The 15,391-nt window shown below is 35.7% G+C and overlaps 1 protein-coding gene across 2 annotated transcripts in view; it reads right to left on the bottom strand.

Annotated features, from left to right (window-relative positions):
• CACNA2D1 (calcium voltage-gated channel auxiliary subunit alpha2delta 1) overlaps positions 1–15,391 on the bottom strand; it is a 355,899-nt gene that overhangs the window by 77,995 nt on the left and 262,513 nt on the right. The gene's annotated exons all lie outside the window — the stretch shown is intronic.

Here is a 15,391-nt window from a genome sequence, read left to right as displayed (position 1 = left end):
TATTTTACTTTTTTTCCTCACTGAAAAATATTGGTTGAGTTATCAGGTGACTTCCACATTGCACAAATTAGTTTGGTGGTTTACTTCGTAACTTGCAGGTCAGATTCCATTACTGCATATATATATATACATTATGGAAAACAAAATACACTCTTGGAAGCACATGAGAGTACAGCTGCAAATATGAGAATACTTTTAATAYCAATRCAAATTTGTGTATTGAGAACAGAYGTACTTCTGCTCTCTTACCCACATSYCCATAACAACTACTCCCTGAAAAATTAATTCATATGCTATTCTGAATTAAGTAAAAAGAGCCACATAAATTTTTTTAAGTGCAAAATGTTGTCTGCACAAGTCAAAATCAGTTTAAGATTAGTTTAAGTTTGGTATCTGAATAAATATACATATATTCATATATACTAAAGTACAGACCTCCCAATTTATATCTCAACTGAAAGCAGATTATTCTACCTCTTCCTGACTATGGATCTTCAATGAATGTAAATTTAAATGTCTTTTTGTGCTGTAAAACTGGTGCAAAGACTGAAAATAACACAAAAATCAGGCCTCRTTKGCTTAAGTCTCACTACAKCTAATTAGTTCAATAGTGCTCTATRGAATAAAWGGTAAATMAGGTCACAGATTTCAATAAATGTTCAGACTTCCTCATGCCTAAAATAAGTCACCAAGTACAGAGACAGAACTGCAGTCAGCAGCAAACACCAACTTGTAACTTGTAGGACACTTACAACAAACAAAACTTAAAAAGACCAAGGGATTAATAATATTAAAATAATTTTAATAATGCCTAGTATTTCAATTCCTTTTATTTGGAAGTTACACTGAATGTTCTTGTAATGTATTCCATATTTCCCAAAAAAAAAAAAATATTTTTGGGGCCAAGAAAACCCAGCATATTTTGAGATGATCACACAACTCTAACCAGTTCACTTTGATGCAAAACGCTGACACACTCAGTGGTGCTTCCAATAAGATGTTTCTTACAGAAGTAACCAGTAAATCACCTAATGATTATTGGATACATAAACCATGTGGGAGTGAAGAGTATTGTGCTGTGGAATTATTTTAGTTTGCCTTAACCTAAATTTATAGCCACAAAAGGAAAATTACAGACATAAAGTAATTTTATAAATACCAAATCTGAAAACCAATTCATATTGTGAGTTGGGATAAAACTACAGTACTAGTTCTGGAAAGCAGGAAAAAAAACTTTACCTAGCAGGCAGATCTGCCCTATAAAAGGCAATTACATCTGAAAAACTGAAGTGAAAACATTGCTCTGCTTCATCTGTGATATTAGACAGAAACTATTTATTGACCTGATATCAAAGTAACCATAAATTCACTCCTATGGCCAGTGCCTGCCTTATGTTGGCTATAACAAACAGAAGTTTAGACATTCAAATGAAAATTTAGTGACAAGAGAATATTTCTGCCTGGAATGTCACCAATATTAAACTGCCAATCTWAATTGCTTGTTAGCAGGCCTGCAAATACATCAGGATAATTATTTCTAAGAAGGTAGGGTCTCTAGCATATGGATTGCTAATTATGGCTATAAAAATTATATTTTAACAATTTTCAGAAATGCAGGCTCAAACWGTGGAGGCAGCTGACAAAGAAACTRTTCCTTACTACACCTAGAGATTAAACTGTATTGCCCTGCACTCACATATGCTGTAAAGTGAATAAAGGGTCAATCCCAAGCATCTGCATCTGCAGATTCACAAATGMTGATTCAAAATGAAGGAGAGAAATGACACATTTGTAGAATGGAGAGTTACATCAAGCAAAATCTGCAAATGCTGTAATTTAATTAAGCAAATATAGGAGCCAGCTGTTTTCAGAGACATCAGTCAACGTTAATGATAATGCCAGTCAGAAGAGCAGATGAGCAGGGTTTTTGATTAGATGAAGGAATCGGTAGATGGAACAAGAGCCTTCCAGAATGAACATTTCCCTGTTTGCTAGGAGATGAAGAGGAGGTTCAAATGTGACTGATGAAAATGCTCAGAGGGGGAAAGAAAATTCAGGGGTTCATTTAATTAATTTGAACTCCAGTAAGTACTGAAGTAACGGAAGAATTTCCATTAAAAAAAAAAAAAAAAAGCCTTCATATCATTACACATCTTAATTCATAACTCCTGTAAGCCTTTAGTGATTACTGGTCACATTGTCTGACTCCTAAGTACCATGATAATGCTTATTTCAGTTCACAAGCTTTCTTCAAAATCAGTTAACAATACACACAATCACTTAGTATTTAAATGAAGAAAGAACATGCAAGCTTTCAAAAATCAACTGCCATTTGAGAATCTCCATGTTCTTACAAAATCAAATCTYATCAAAGGTGTAAAAATAAGGTAATTACAATCCATACCTTATTGAACAAAGTACTCTCAGTGTATATACGTGAAACATGTCAGTTGGGTATTCAYCAGGCTGGCATTTCCCCCTAATTATTGCAGTAAATATAAGCATTTCACTAAAGTGCTATTGGTAAAAATTAAACAAATGGAATTTGTTTATGGTGCTGTGGGCTCMGTGATTCACTTACAAAACAATATATGACATTTGGAGGCAAACCATTCCTATACAGTATGTCACTACCAGTGACAGCTTCTACTTCTCAAACTATATGAAAAGTTTATTCCTTATCTAAGCTAAAATAAGAGGAGCTTGCAGCAAAAGAGTTGCAAATCATGGAAAACAGGATAACCTTGAGCGTTTTATTTTAAAGCATCATGAAGTATTAATATAATTAAATTTKTCTTGTAATTATACCTGCAAGGTATAGGATCTAAATGCAGTTTTCATTAGGTAATTTCTCACAACCCCATTTATTTTTATCCTTTGCAGTTTCCACCTTTGGGATGTCCCAGAAAAATGCTCCACTCTAAGGAAATTAGGATCTCTTCTTCACAGGTTTGGGCACATCTAGGRRTATCTAAGGARGATTAGGAATATTTAAGGAATATTAGGAAWATTTAGGAATACCTAAACCTGTTACTGGGGCACAAAATGTGTCAAGAGAACTTCACCTCATTGACCTCAAAGCACCAGTAAAATCTTGGGCCATTTATGGGGCAACTCAAGAACCTGAAAAATAAGAAAATCAATCCAACTTAACATGAAACTCTGAACAAAGGGCTTTAAGTCTAATRCTGCTTAAACTTTGTCATTCTGGAGAAAGTCAGAAACAGAAATASAAATCTGACAGTTTTACAGGGACTTTATCTTCTGATTCAAAAAAAAAAGATGAACTTGTGAAAACCAAGTGAAAAAAAACAGTGAAAAATTATGCAGAACTGCAGCAAAATATTTAAATGCTCAAGACCTTTCCCCTCCCTTGGGTGGTTCCATCGAGCTGGGGGCTCCTCCAGACACACAGACCTCTGCAATCCACAGTGCCCCAAGAGATGAACTTATGGAAAATAGAAGGTTGTCATTGTGAAGAGCTCTTCTAATTCCAGAATAGCTACTTACACATTACTAAAAGATGCCTTTTTTCCACAAACTCAGCCTGGAAATCCTTMTTACAAAATAAATAAACTGCGACCACAACATGAGGTGATTAGGTGATTTAAGGGAAGTGAAACAGAAATGTTGATTTACTTCCTTCATCTGGTCCTACGCTAAGCACTTTGCGGATATGCAGATCAAAAAAATGAATAAAACCCTACAGACAATGTGCTCATTAAGAGGGCAATATAAGGCAAAATAAAGGGGGTGGATAAAATGTTCTGGGAAAAAAAAAATGAAATTAATAAAGTATCAGTACTAAGCATTGGGATACACAGGGACTGAAAAATGTTTGAGTCATTTAAGTAGAAAGGTCAAAGATATCAAGCAACAAACAAACAAAAAAAAAACAAACCACAAAAAGAAGCCCCACCAAAAAAAAGCAGACCCCAAACCAGAAAACAAAACAGATCAGAAGAAAACCCAAAAACCCCAAACCAAACCATTCATAATATATCGTGGGGTTCTTKTTTCCCAAAACTGCATTCTTTTTAATACATTMCCTGCTTAGCAGTTACAAACTGCCCKATCSACTGGGAACTTTTTTAATAAACCTGCCTTTTACAGATATTGGACAATCTCTCCCCAGCTGACAAGCTTTAGGAAGTTACACATGGCATAAAACTCCCWGGGCCACCCACACTTTAACATCACAGTCCTTTTCAAACATCACTGAGTATCTTGGACTCCTTGTGAAATAGCTCCAAACTTTTCTCATTTAATTGGTGAGAAAAGTAAAGCAACAGAACATAAAACAAGTAAATCCAAGGCAAAGGCATGGTCACAAGCTTAAATCTTAATTCACCACTACAAGAATATGCTTCTTCCCTTTCCTTTGTGCTAACAATTCCAAGCCCTCAGATTTGCCTTTTAACTTGCTATTAGTTATTTTGTTATGAGCCATTTAAACCACACGTTCAAATAGGGCACAGATTTTGAAAGCATGATTTCACATACACATTTTACCACTTAAACTTCAAAATGCATGTACAGTTAATGGCATTTATTCTGAAGACTACAGCACTGTGAAAGAAAAATCCCTGATTTCAGAGGCAATGTATGAATTTATTAATATTTCAAATTCTCTTCTGTATAGCCATCTATCCCTCTCTATAAATCTAAACAGATCTCCATCTTCTGAGGAGATATATAAGGGATATAAATATAAGGCACATAAATCCAAAATCCGATGTCAATCATTCTGCTGGCAAGTGTAGGAGGTTATTTAAATACAAATAAAACATTTAAATTGATTCTGCTTCTTTTATGAAAGGAAACCCAGTACACCCCTTCCATTGCACTGTCCTAGAATTCACATTTATGTAATGCTAGCAAAAAAAGTAGACTTTGAAAACAGCAGAAAAAAAAGAGAAATGCTTTAAAGAATTAGAGAGCGATATCTTGCAGCACGAATTTTTCTTTATCAGAAAGTGCTTATTACTGTTTCTGACACTCTATTTTTTTTCTGCTGTATCTGACATCATCATACAAAAATATATATATTTATATATATGTATATATAAATATAATACACACACAGGTATTTGCTTAATTGTTTGACATGATCAGGAAAGCAAGCTTCAGTCAACATTTATCAATGCTGTCCAGACCAATCATTAATGCACTTTCCCTTAAGGAAAGCAACAGTTCTCAAAAACCATAGCAATAATTTTACATAAATTCTCACGAGAAGAAATTGAGGAAATCAGCACGAGCTCTGAGAATCAGTTTGAAAAAGACAAAATCTTCTGTAAAGCATCTCATTACTGGAAAATGCAAAAACAAATGCCAATAAACTGAAACTTAAAAAAATATTTTCAAGTTTTAGTCACTAGGTGGCACTAAAACAAAAAGAGTTGAGCTGGTTTTACTACGAAATGTGGAATTTTACATTTCTGGTGGAGGACGTTGGTACTTTCTCTGACTAGCACAAACTTCTAATTTCAACTAAACCAATAAAATATATTAGTGTTCCAAATGATTGGAAAAACTTATATTATATAAACTTATATTATATAAACTTCCTTCTTCAAAGAAAATTTCCACATCTTGAACACAAGAGGTCTCAGCTGTAGGAGGATGAAAATTATGAGAAAGCTGTAAATCAGCCTACTTTCTAAATGTCCTTCTGCACCTCCAAAATCTGTAGAAGTGATAAAATACACACCAAGTATGTAGGACCAAGTCCATGCAGAAGTTCAGGTTTTCCCAACCATCCTTACCTACTGCCTTCCTCTTCGCTCAGTTAGTTTACCGACATCTATTGATTCAACATAACATGTTTAATCAGAATCTTCTGAAGTTGGATTTGTAAGTTAAAAAAAACAAACAAACAAACAAACAAACAAACAAACAAACAAACAAAAAAACCTAGATAAAAACCTCCCTTTCCAAAATTTCTGACATAAAATGAGAACCTGACTTAAACTATAAGTTGTGCATTTTTAAACATTCATACATGTTTAATTTTTAAAGACAATAATATGAACTTGAACCAGGCAATAATTTCTATAATTAAACTTGCTATAGGGATAAAATTTACACATTTAAAATACCAAGATCCCGACAGGTTAATAAATCAGTAACATCATTCCAGGAAAACTGAAAATTGAGGAAAGCATAATGAGCTTGCTGAAGACTTACTCAGATACTACTGCTGCTGCCTTTCAATTGCTGAGGTTTGTTGCTATGCTACTTCTACCTCGTGGCTAAATCAGCTTGGTGACCCAGTTGTATCTACACGTATTAAATGAGCAATAGTGAAATAGATCTGATTTCACCAGGCTTTCATTTTGTAGCTAAATCCGGCTTTGTATTTTCTTTCCTTTTTTTTTTTCCTCCTGCTGCTTTAGGCTCGGTAATAGGATTTCAGGGTTAATCCCAAGAATAACTGAATCTTCAATAAGGCCAGTTAGAATCTGTATTTGAGCAGTGAGAAGATATTATAAATATTTATCAGAACCCATTTAGAGAATAGTATGAAAGCRATTTGCAAAGTTTTATTCCCGTGTAAATTCTCAGTACACAGAAAATCTGAGGCAGTTCAAGAAATAAAGGTTTGTAATTTGACATGCCTGAAAATAAACCATTATATCAAAGTTCACCATTCAAATCTTCCTATATAATGACTTCTTTCTCCTATTCTATGCCTGATGAACAGAGTCATCAGTAGAATCCTGTATATACTTGGTAGAGAAAATAAAATAAACTTATTCTAATACYCAGAAGGAACATGTCTGCATTTCTTAAAATGTATTGCAAGTATCAATAAAACAAAATTAGGATAATATGCTAATTTATACTATTGGTATTTCCTGAAATTTAAAATGTATCACATTTCTTTTCACCATGAAACATATATATGTCTACTACAGAGCAGAGTTAGCAGAATTCAACAGTAGAACTGTTAGACCACTAAATAGCTCTTGAAAAAATTATTGCGGAATAATGTAAGGTTTGGTGTTTTCCCTTATTAGGGAGAAGACCGAATAACAGGCCAAAGTCTGCTCTCAGTTAGCTTTGTTAACCTTTATAGCCAATATTATTATCTGCACATAAATCAATGCAAAGCTCCCACTAAGAGCACAGGATTAATGTTCAGACCATAAAGTATGAYGCTGCACTGCCAATCCCAGAGTTACAACACAGAACGTCAGCGCAGGCTGAAAGATGGATTTGCTTAGCAAGATGAAATTTATGGTCTTTTTATGCTGCTGTGGCTAAGTTAGCATGTATTATTTACTTGAAATCATGTGTTTCTGACTCCTGCTGAAAAATTCAGTGCTGTAAACTTCAGCATCTCCCAGGGGAAGCTGGCTGATCTAAACTCCAGCACTGCTGTAGAGCTGCAGCCCTGTAGCCTGCCCTGCATGGCACTGCTCCACAGATGAACTGGGGAAGAGAGCTGGAACAAGAAGAGACTTCCTAGAAAATTATTCTGTAGATGTTTGTTGGTTTTTTTTTTTTGTTAGCGCTTGGCAGGGAAAATCTTCATTCAGTCAAATTCAAGTTGTTTAAAACATGAAGCACCCTTGCCAAAAAGATGAATCACAGAATATATCAAGTTGGAAGGGGGCCGTGAGGATCATCAGGTCCAAGTCCCTGCTCCATGGAGAACTACCAAAAACTAAACCACGTGACTCAGAGCATTGTCCAGACACTCCCTGAACTCTGACAGGCTTGGAGTAATGACCAGTTCCCAGGGGAGCCTGTCTCTGGCCAGACCAGAGTGACACTTCCTCTCAGGAAGAGCCTTCTCCTGATGTTCTCACTGAACTTCCCTGACATTCCTCATGTCCCCTYGCTGGCCATCAGAAACAAAGAATTAAACTGATATCTATAAATTCTCCTGGTATGTGAGTTTGCTACTCAGAGTATCAAAATCAAAATTAATTTTTAGTTGTGCAAGAAGTTACAAGACACATACACATTTCAGCACAAGCACACAAGGCAAAGGGATGGCAGGGGCTATACAATCACCTGTGATTTCTCACATCTTTGATGTGCCTGTCCTCTYGGCAGGGCAGAGCACTGTGCCTGGCTGGACAGGTGCCTGGAGCTCCAGAGCAGGGAGGAAGCTGCAGCAGTGCTGCTGACACGGCAGATGCTGCTGCCAAGGCAGCCAAGTGAGAGGCAGGACAGAAAAGTGTGAGTCTGGGAAGTGTGAGACTTGAGAAGTCRGTGAGTACTTGATTCATGCTTTGCCTAAGTTAGGAGATCCTTCAGATTCACTCTAAGCTAAGGCATTGCCATCACTATTACCCAAGAAATGGATGACTTTTCTAGAAAGTGTGTTTTTAGAAGGGGGATCACAGAACAAATAGCCTCCACCCTGTCTCAAAACTCATGGACAGCCTCCATTTTCTTTTTTTCCCACTAACACGGTAAATAATTTTTCTCCAGAAGAATCATTAAAGCCTGCCCAGCCCAGCCTCTTCTGCACTGGTAAGGAATGAGTTTATTGTTCAAGAAACCATTTTCCCACCACAAATTTTAATGATATTGTCACAAACACTCCCTAATAAAAGTTTCCTAGTGAGAAAGCTGACTCAGCAGTGCATTTTGTGTCCAGCATCTGACATGCCATAAAACATTCCAAGATCAATGATAAGTCTGACAAAGTATGGGATTCTTTAGTAAGATTTGTGCTTTGCTGAAAATACGGAAACTGGAAAGAGCCAACAGATTTATTAACCAGTGGAACCATGAGGTAAAGCCATCAAATAATTTTATATACCACTAAACTATGCATTTTAAATACGACATTTTATATACTACTTTTTATAAACTACTCTTTTTAAATGYTACTAATATGCTAGAGAAGTCAGATTTATTCTGGAGATCACAGACACCTATGCCATGTGTTGTTAGAAATCTGACTCCCTGACATTTGACAGCTRTAAGAGGAGACAATAAAAATGTGTATTGATGCCCAAAGCAATCCCTCAAAGTGGGAATGGAGGTGACTTTTCTGGTCACCTGGAGCTGTCAGCTATATAGTACAGTAATAAATGTACAGTTTCCAGCAACATTCCTGCTCCTGACAYCCTAATGTAGAATGTGAGCTTCTAATTTCCATTCCCTTTGGCTCTTTATGTACTCAAGCACTCTTATTACCTAGAATTAATGCATTGTGACAGATCAAAAAATGAAACAGATCTTAAGATTTGTCCTATTCCTTTTCCAAATCTTTCCATGCCTTTATTGTCTTTTACACTTCGAACCTTTTTCTTCCACAAGAAGCTAAAGTTGCAGGTAATAACCATACAATGCATTTCAGGTTTGCACAGGACTTAGCATGGARTATTTAAGGGAAGAACCCTCAAATAAGAGTAAGGAAAGGGATGGATTTAGGTGGCTTGGAGATAAAAAGATTGGGTAAAATAGAGTTGGTGGTCCTAGAGGTCTCTAATAGTGACAGAGACATTTTTCGACATTTGTTTGTGTTATATGTGTGGATACCATGATATATACATATATATTTATAAATAAATATAWATATGCAAATATATGTAATGTATGTATGTGCATATACATGTGCCACATGTGTATGTGCCCATTGGGAAGACATTTGGTAGGATCTGTAGCACAGAGCTGCAGCAGTCTCAGCTCTCTTGGGATGTTGAATCTGGAATAATATGCCTTCCCCTGGCAGGTAAAATAATGCATGCATAAACAAATAAATGCCAAAGTTCAGATGGCTTGGTTATTATTTCGGAATTTGAAAAGAAAAATAACTTAAGCTTCTAAAAATTCAAACTTAGGGTTTTTTGTAGCTGAGCTAAGGCTCAGTTTAAATGAGAAATTTAAAAAAAATGTTGAAACACGTTCTTTCTTTCTAAATCCTGTAGCTGTGTATCAAGYRAGGCCAGATRGTCCTTGAATAAAAAYGTGAGTAGCTTCTGTGTGGGATCTRTCTGGCTGTAGATTGGTTTAGGGGCTTGTGCACAGTTCTGAGGTGAACATGGCAACTTGGCTTCTGGACACAGCCCTGGTCTGAGCCCTGGTAATTCTCAGAGAGAGAACTGACCCTGCACTAACATCAACATGGTTTTTATGTTATATTGGTTTTTACACACTGACATATTATTTTAAGCCAGATATCCTAGAAAAAAATGTAAGCAAGTACCACAGGGAGTATTATCACTGGGCCAGGAAAGCAACACTTCATTTTCACTTCTCTGTCACAGAATATTTTGTATATGTCTGTGTCATGTAAGTGGCTGCCTTTTGGTCTTATTGCACAATGTTGTAGGGCTGGCTAAAATGAAGTTAACAAGAAATTCTTACTTACACTAGGGATAAGAGAAAAAACACATCTGTGGCTAGATAGACATGGCAAAACTGTTAAGTGTACAGAGAAAAGAAAAAGGTAATTGGTAAATATTCCCTGTCTGCAAAGATGAAAGTTACAGTGTTTGTATCACAAAAACTTGACTAAGCACTTTCCAGTCCATTAATAACTGAGGTGCATGATGAACAACTACTTGGGATAAACATTTAAGTCGGCAGGACAAAACAGAGAGGAAAAAAAAAAAAAAACCCAACCAACAAACCAAAATCTTTACATATTTTTGATTTAAGGCTAAAAGGAACAATGAGAGACTCAGGTAGATCCCCTGCATTGTCTCACCACCCACATATCAGAGGTCATTAAAATTCCCTTGGCTATTTCTGCAATAAACCATAACAATTACATTTAGTGGTAGATGTTTGCTTAAAGTGCATCTCCCAGAAAGGCATTAAATATTGATATGAAGATGACAAGAATTTTTCCTTGAAATTTTTAGAGGCATATTAACTACTTATGTGCCATTCAGATTTATTTGGCTTCAACTAGTGATTCYTGYAGTGTTTTTACCTGACAGGTTTGAGAGCCTGTGGATGCAAGAGTTTCCCCAACAAGAGCACGTCCCATCTGTGATGACATCAGTCATTAGACTATTTCTGTACCTCAGAAGAGTCAAAAAAAGGTCAAATTTTGAGAGTTTGTGAGTATGTGTCAAACCCAGTTTTTCAGATGATGCACTCAGAACTTACTAGAACAAACAAACCACCTGTAAAACATTTTTGGTCCTCAGAGAAGACACCTGCAATTTTTTTTTTTTTTTTGTAAAATCAGAGCCAATCATTTTTGTGTTAAATTAGTGGCCTGTTCCACATTTATGTAACAGTATTCAGCCACAACAAATGAGTCACAGTCAAAATCCAAGTTCAAATACTTATAATTTGCCTTCCAGGAGGGAAGGTGAACCATCAATCCATACTCTATTTAGAGGAAAAGTTGTCTCTAGCCACATAACTAAAGCTGTATAACCATTTCTATTTCATCATGTTGGATGAAGATTGAAAGAAGCTTGACTCTTAGTGAACCTTCACTCTTTTTTTTTTCTTGACAATAAATGGTGTAATTTGCTTTTGTGAGGATTAGGGTCCCATTGAAGTCAATCTCATTTCAAAAAAAGTCAGCTAATGTAAAATCCTCCCAACCCTAATCTTCCTCTCAACTCCAGCCTCACCTGAAAGTTTTTAACATATCTTCACTGACTCCTTTCTTGACTTTCCTTTTGGAGGGAAGGTAAAAAAACAACAAAATTCTGCAGGCAGATAAATATTCCATGATGTTGTTTATACTACTGTAACTCCTGCTGCTAAAAAGAAAATTATTTCTAACTTCTTAATAATCCCTTGGTTTCCATAATTTCCARATTTACTCCATTGTTATTTGCAGAATACTCATCTTCATTACATTTGCTGAACATGCCCTCCAGATGTATTTCCATAAATGTATTTCCATAGATACACAGCCTTGCTCTATGTGCAATTATCAGCAATACAGAAATTGAACACTAGATTTTGATCMTAACTTCTCTTGAGCTTTGTTTAACCCTGCACTGACAGTGCTTATTAAATATTCCTGCACTGAAAAAAAACATTCAATTCACTTGGCCCTTGAATATGGAAAATGCAAGCTAATGACCTACCATTAAGGAATGCTAACGATTTTCCGTTTAGGAATATTCCTATGACAATGTGTTTCTCTGCAGCTATCACTGTTCCCCCTTTCCTTGAAAATGAACCATTCAGTTTAAGAGAAACTGCAAGGTCAATTAGATGGATTGCTGTTAAGAGAATCAGGAAGCTCCACACTCAGCCTGGAACTTGCCTATCACTTTTCTTTGATTACGAAAAAACCCAAGACATGCCAAAAAAGGAATTACATGTATTTGTTTACTGCCTCACACAGCTATGATGCTGAGGAGCTTGCATACTTAAYTGCAGCTCTGTGATTCATTACCTGAAATGCTTCAGGATTAAATCACTAAGAGAGGTGCTTATGCAGACATGCTCATTATAATGGGAACCTGATTCTCTATCTATTTTTTTATTTGTCAAATAATGAAAAAGATGGCAGGCATCTTCATATTTTCTCCTTAGTATTGACCATTAAGGAAAATGAGAAAGTARAAAGCAAAGTACATTGGCAAACTCCTTCATTCAGCAGTCCTTTCCATTTCTCTAGATCCACTAACAGAAATACTTCAGTGCCACTGATACCACAATCATGTTTAATTTCTTCCACAAATAGTGATGTTGTTTGGAAAATCTAAGCACCACTGAACTTTTCTCGGTAAAAATTCAAAGACCCAGTAAAAAAACTTGTCATACTATTTGAGTATGCAATTTAATTTCAGGTCCAATAAAAACATTACACTGAAATAACAAAGGAAACAAAGTTTTAAGTTAATTTTAAATAAAATTCTGTGAGTTTTTGTCAACTGAACAGTATTACAGTCATACAAAGCTAAAATTTCTAGCAAAGATAGTATAAGCATGACTTACGAGCTGGCTGTAAAATCTAGCATCCTCCTCCCACCACTAGGACTTCAGGGTAAGATTTTCAGCCATGGCATGTTAATTGATTTTTAAAACAAACTTAAGAAACTAGTTTCCAGAAGGAAGGAACGTCTCCCTTATTTAAGGTAATATGGGTAATATGAACTGCAGAATATAGGATGGATCATGTAGCATAAAGGGAAAAGAGCCTTTCAATAACATGAAAAGACTTTCACAAAACTTTCTTTTCCCTCTGTTATCATATTTAAGTATTTTGATTAGGAATGCACAAAGATTATACCAACTTAGGAGTAAGGGAGACAAAGTAAACAGGTTTGTAACCACTGAACAGTAGAATTACATGAAAAATTGCTATTAAGAATCAGTGGAATAAGAGGTCTATCATCCACAGATTGTTTCTATCCTCAACAATAATTTTATAGATTGGGTGCATAGCTTTTTCTTTAAAATCAACTGATGTAGAAATCACCTTTCCTTGGAGTTTACTCAATGTGCACAACAGCACAAGAGAAGATGAGCTTTCAATTCTCCCAGAGCACAGTTCTGTTCTATCTCGTAYGCTCATGACATTTAATTTCCAGTTCCTAAACAGCAATCACTACTTTGAATTTTACAAAGGCTAAGTGAACTTAAAAACTGCAACAGCTCCTGACCTTTAACACATCTGTTGCTGTAAGGGAGGWTTTTCCTTTGTGTGGTTTTCTGCACCTCTACAGATTTAAAATACATTTCTCCYGCACAATACCCACAATCACAAACAAATTACACTCTCTGTGTCAACATCTGAAACCAAGTCACTAAATCACGACGTGCTGGGCTGGAATTGCTGCCCCCATCATCTCCTGCTCGCTGCTATCAAAGCCCATAACCGGATTAGTGGGAAAACAGCTGTATTACTCAGACATTTAAGCCCTTTCAAGCAGCAGGTTTTCTCCCTGCAACAAAGCACAGCACTTCAGATAAAGAACATGCAAATCCCAGAGGAAACCATGATATATTAACCCCTGGCTATCTTTACATGACTTAACAGTTCATTCAACCCTTTTTTTTTTTTTTTCCCCTGGAAATAAATGCAGGAACTACGTTCACTCAGTAGAAGTAATGCTTTTAACACATCTACTTTTAAGCTTTTTTTTTTCCCTAGGATTTCCTCATGTACAAGGCACMGTTTGTTAAATCACCCTGTCACTTTTAAGAAGTGACTGACATGAGCTTAAATCCATGTCTTTCAGTTGTGGGCATGAATCATCGTCCATATGGGCTTTGTGGGACAACATCTTGGCAGAGGTTAGCAGTAAAACAGCTCTCTGGTTAACTCAAAACCTCAGACTAAAGACTTTGTGCTTATTARAGCTAACAAGCCATAAAACAACTGTCACATTTTAGGCCAAAAGATCCATGAGGGAAAGAAAAATAGTAGGCAACTTCCTGTTAGTGTTAGTGTTCACATATCCATGAGCTAATATTGTATTTACTGAGCATTTTCACCTAGTTTTTTGGCCTTTTTCATTAGCCAATCATGTCTAATACTGGAGAAAATGTTCTTAAGCAAAAACATGCAACATATTGAATAAATTTTCAAAAATATTGAATAAATCTGCATTTATTTAACCTAGACCAAGATGTTTAAGTTAATATATTTGGGTGTTGAGCTTCCTAAGAAAGCACTGGAGTTTGACTCTAGGTATGCCTTCTCTATTATGGAATATTTTGTGCATCATGATGACAGAATCATAGAATCATTTATGTTGGAAAAGACTTTTTAAGATTATCTAGTCCAACTGTTAAACTAAATCTGCCACATTTTTAAAAAACACATGAAATATTTTTTAAAAAAAACTTTAAAAAAGACTAAACTTCTCTGTTCAATTCTCTCATAGAATGCCTTACAGTAGCACAACCATTTGATTCCTAGCCATAGCATATGATTTCCTTCCTGTTAGAGAAAGAAAACATATACCTATTATAACACAACATATTATCCACCATAATTTCCATTAATAAATCATCTGAATACATGAAAACATAGGTTATACAAAAGTAATTGCAATACTGAGAGGATCTAACAAAGACTTTTAAATTACAACTGCACAAYCAAACAGCACTTCATAAAAGATTTAGAGATGCCATGTTCTATTGTGTGCATCTCTGTGAGTTTTTGCCCTCCTCTGATGATGAAAACAGCATGACCAAAATGTCCTCTTTGGTTCTGAAGTCAAATTTCTAATGTGAGCCTCTATACTCCATTCAAAGAAAAAATAAAGGTCCTTATATATAGTAAGTAACAAACCCCTGGGAAAATACAGTGTAGAAAATATTCAAGGATTTCTAGTCCTTTTTTGACACAAATCCCAACCTTAAGGCTTCAGTGGAATAATAGTGAACCTTAGCTAATGAAATCCTCACAGTTTAAGGAGGGCTTAGCATTAGAATAAACTATTTCTGATCATCTTGGAGCAAATGTAACAAAAGAGACTGGAAAGCTGAG

Source organism: Malurus melanocephalus, unplaced genomic scaffold, assembly GCF_030028575.1.
Source record: "Malurus melanocephalus ecotype Western Australia unplaced genomic scaffold, MMel_1.1 scaffold_294, whole genome shotgun sequence".
NCBI lineage: Eukaryota > Metazoa > Chordata > Aves > Passeriformes > Maluridae > Malurus > Malurus melanocephalus.
The sequence above is the reverse complement of the archived record's forward strand: the minus strand, read 5'-3'. Positions and strand labels throughout refer to the sequence as shown.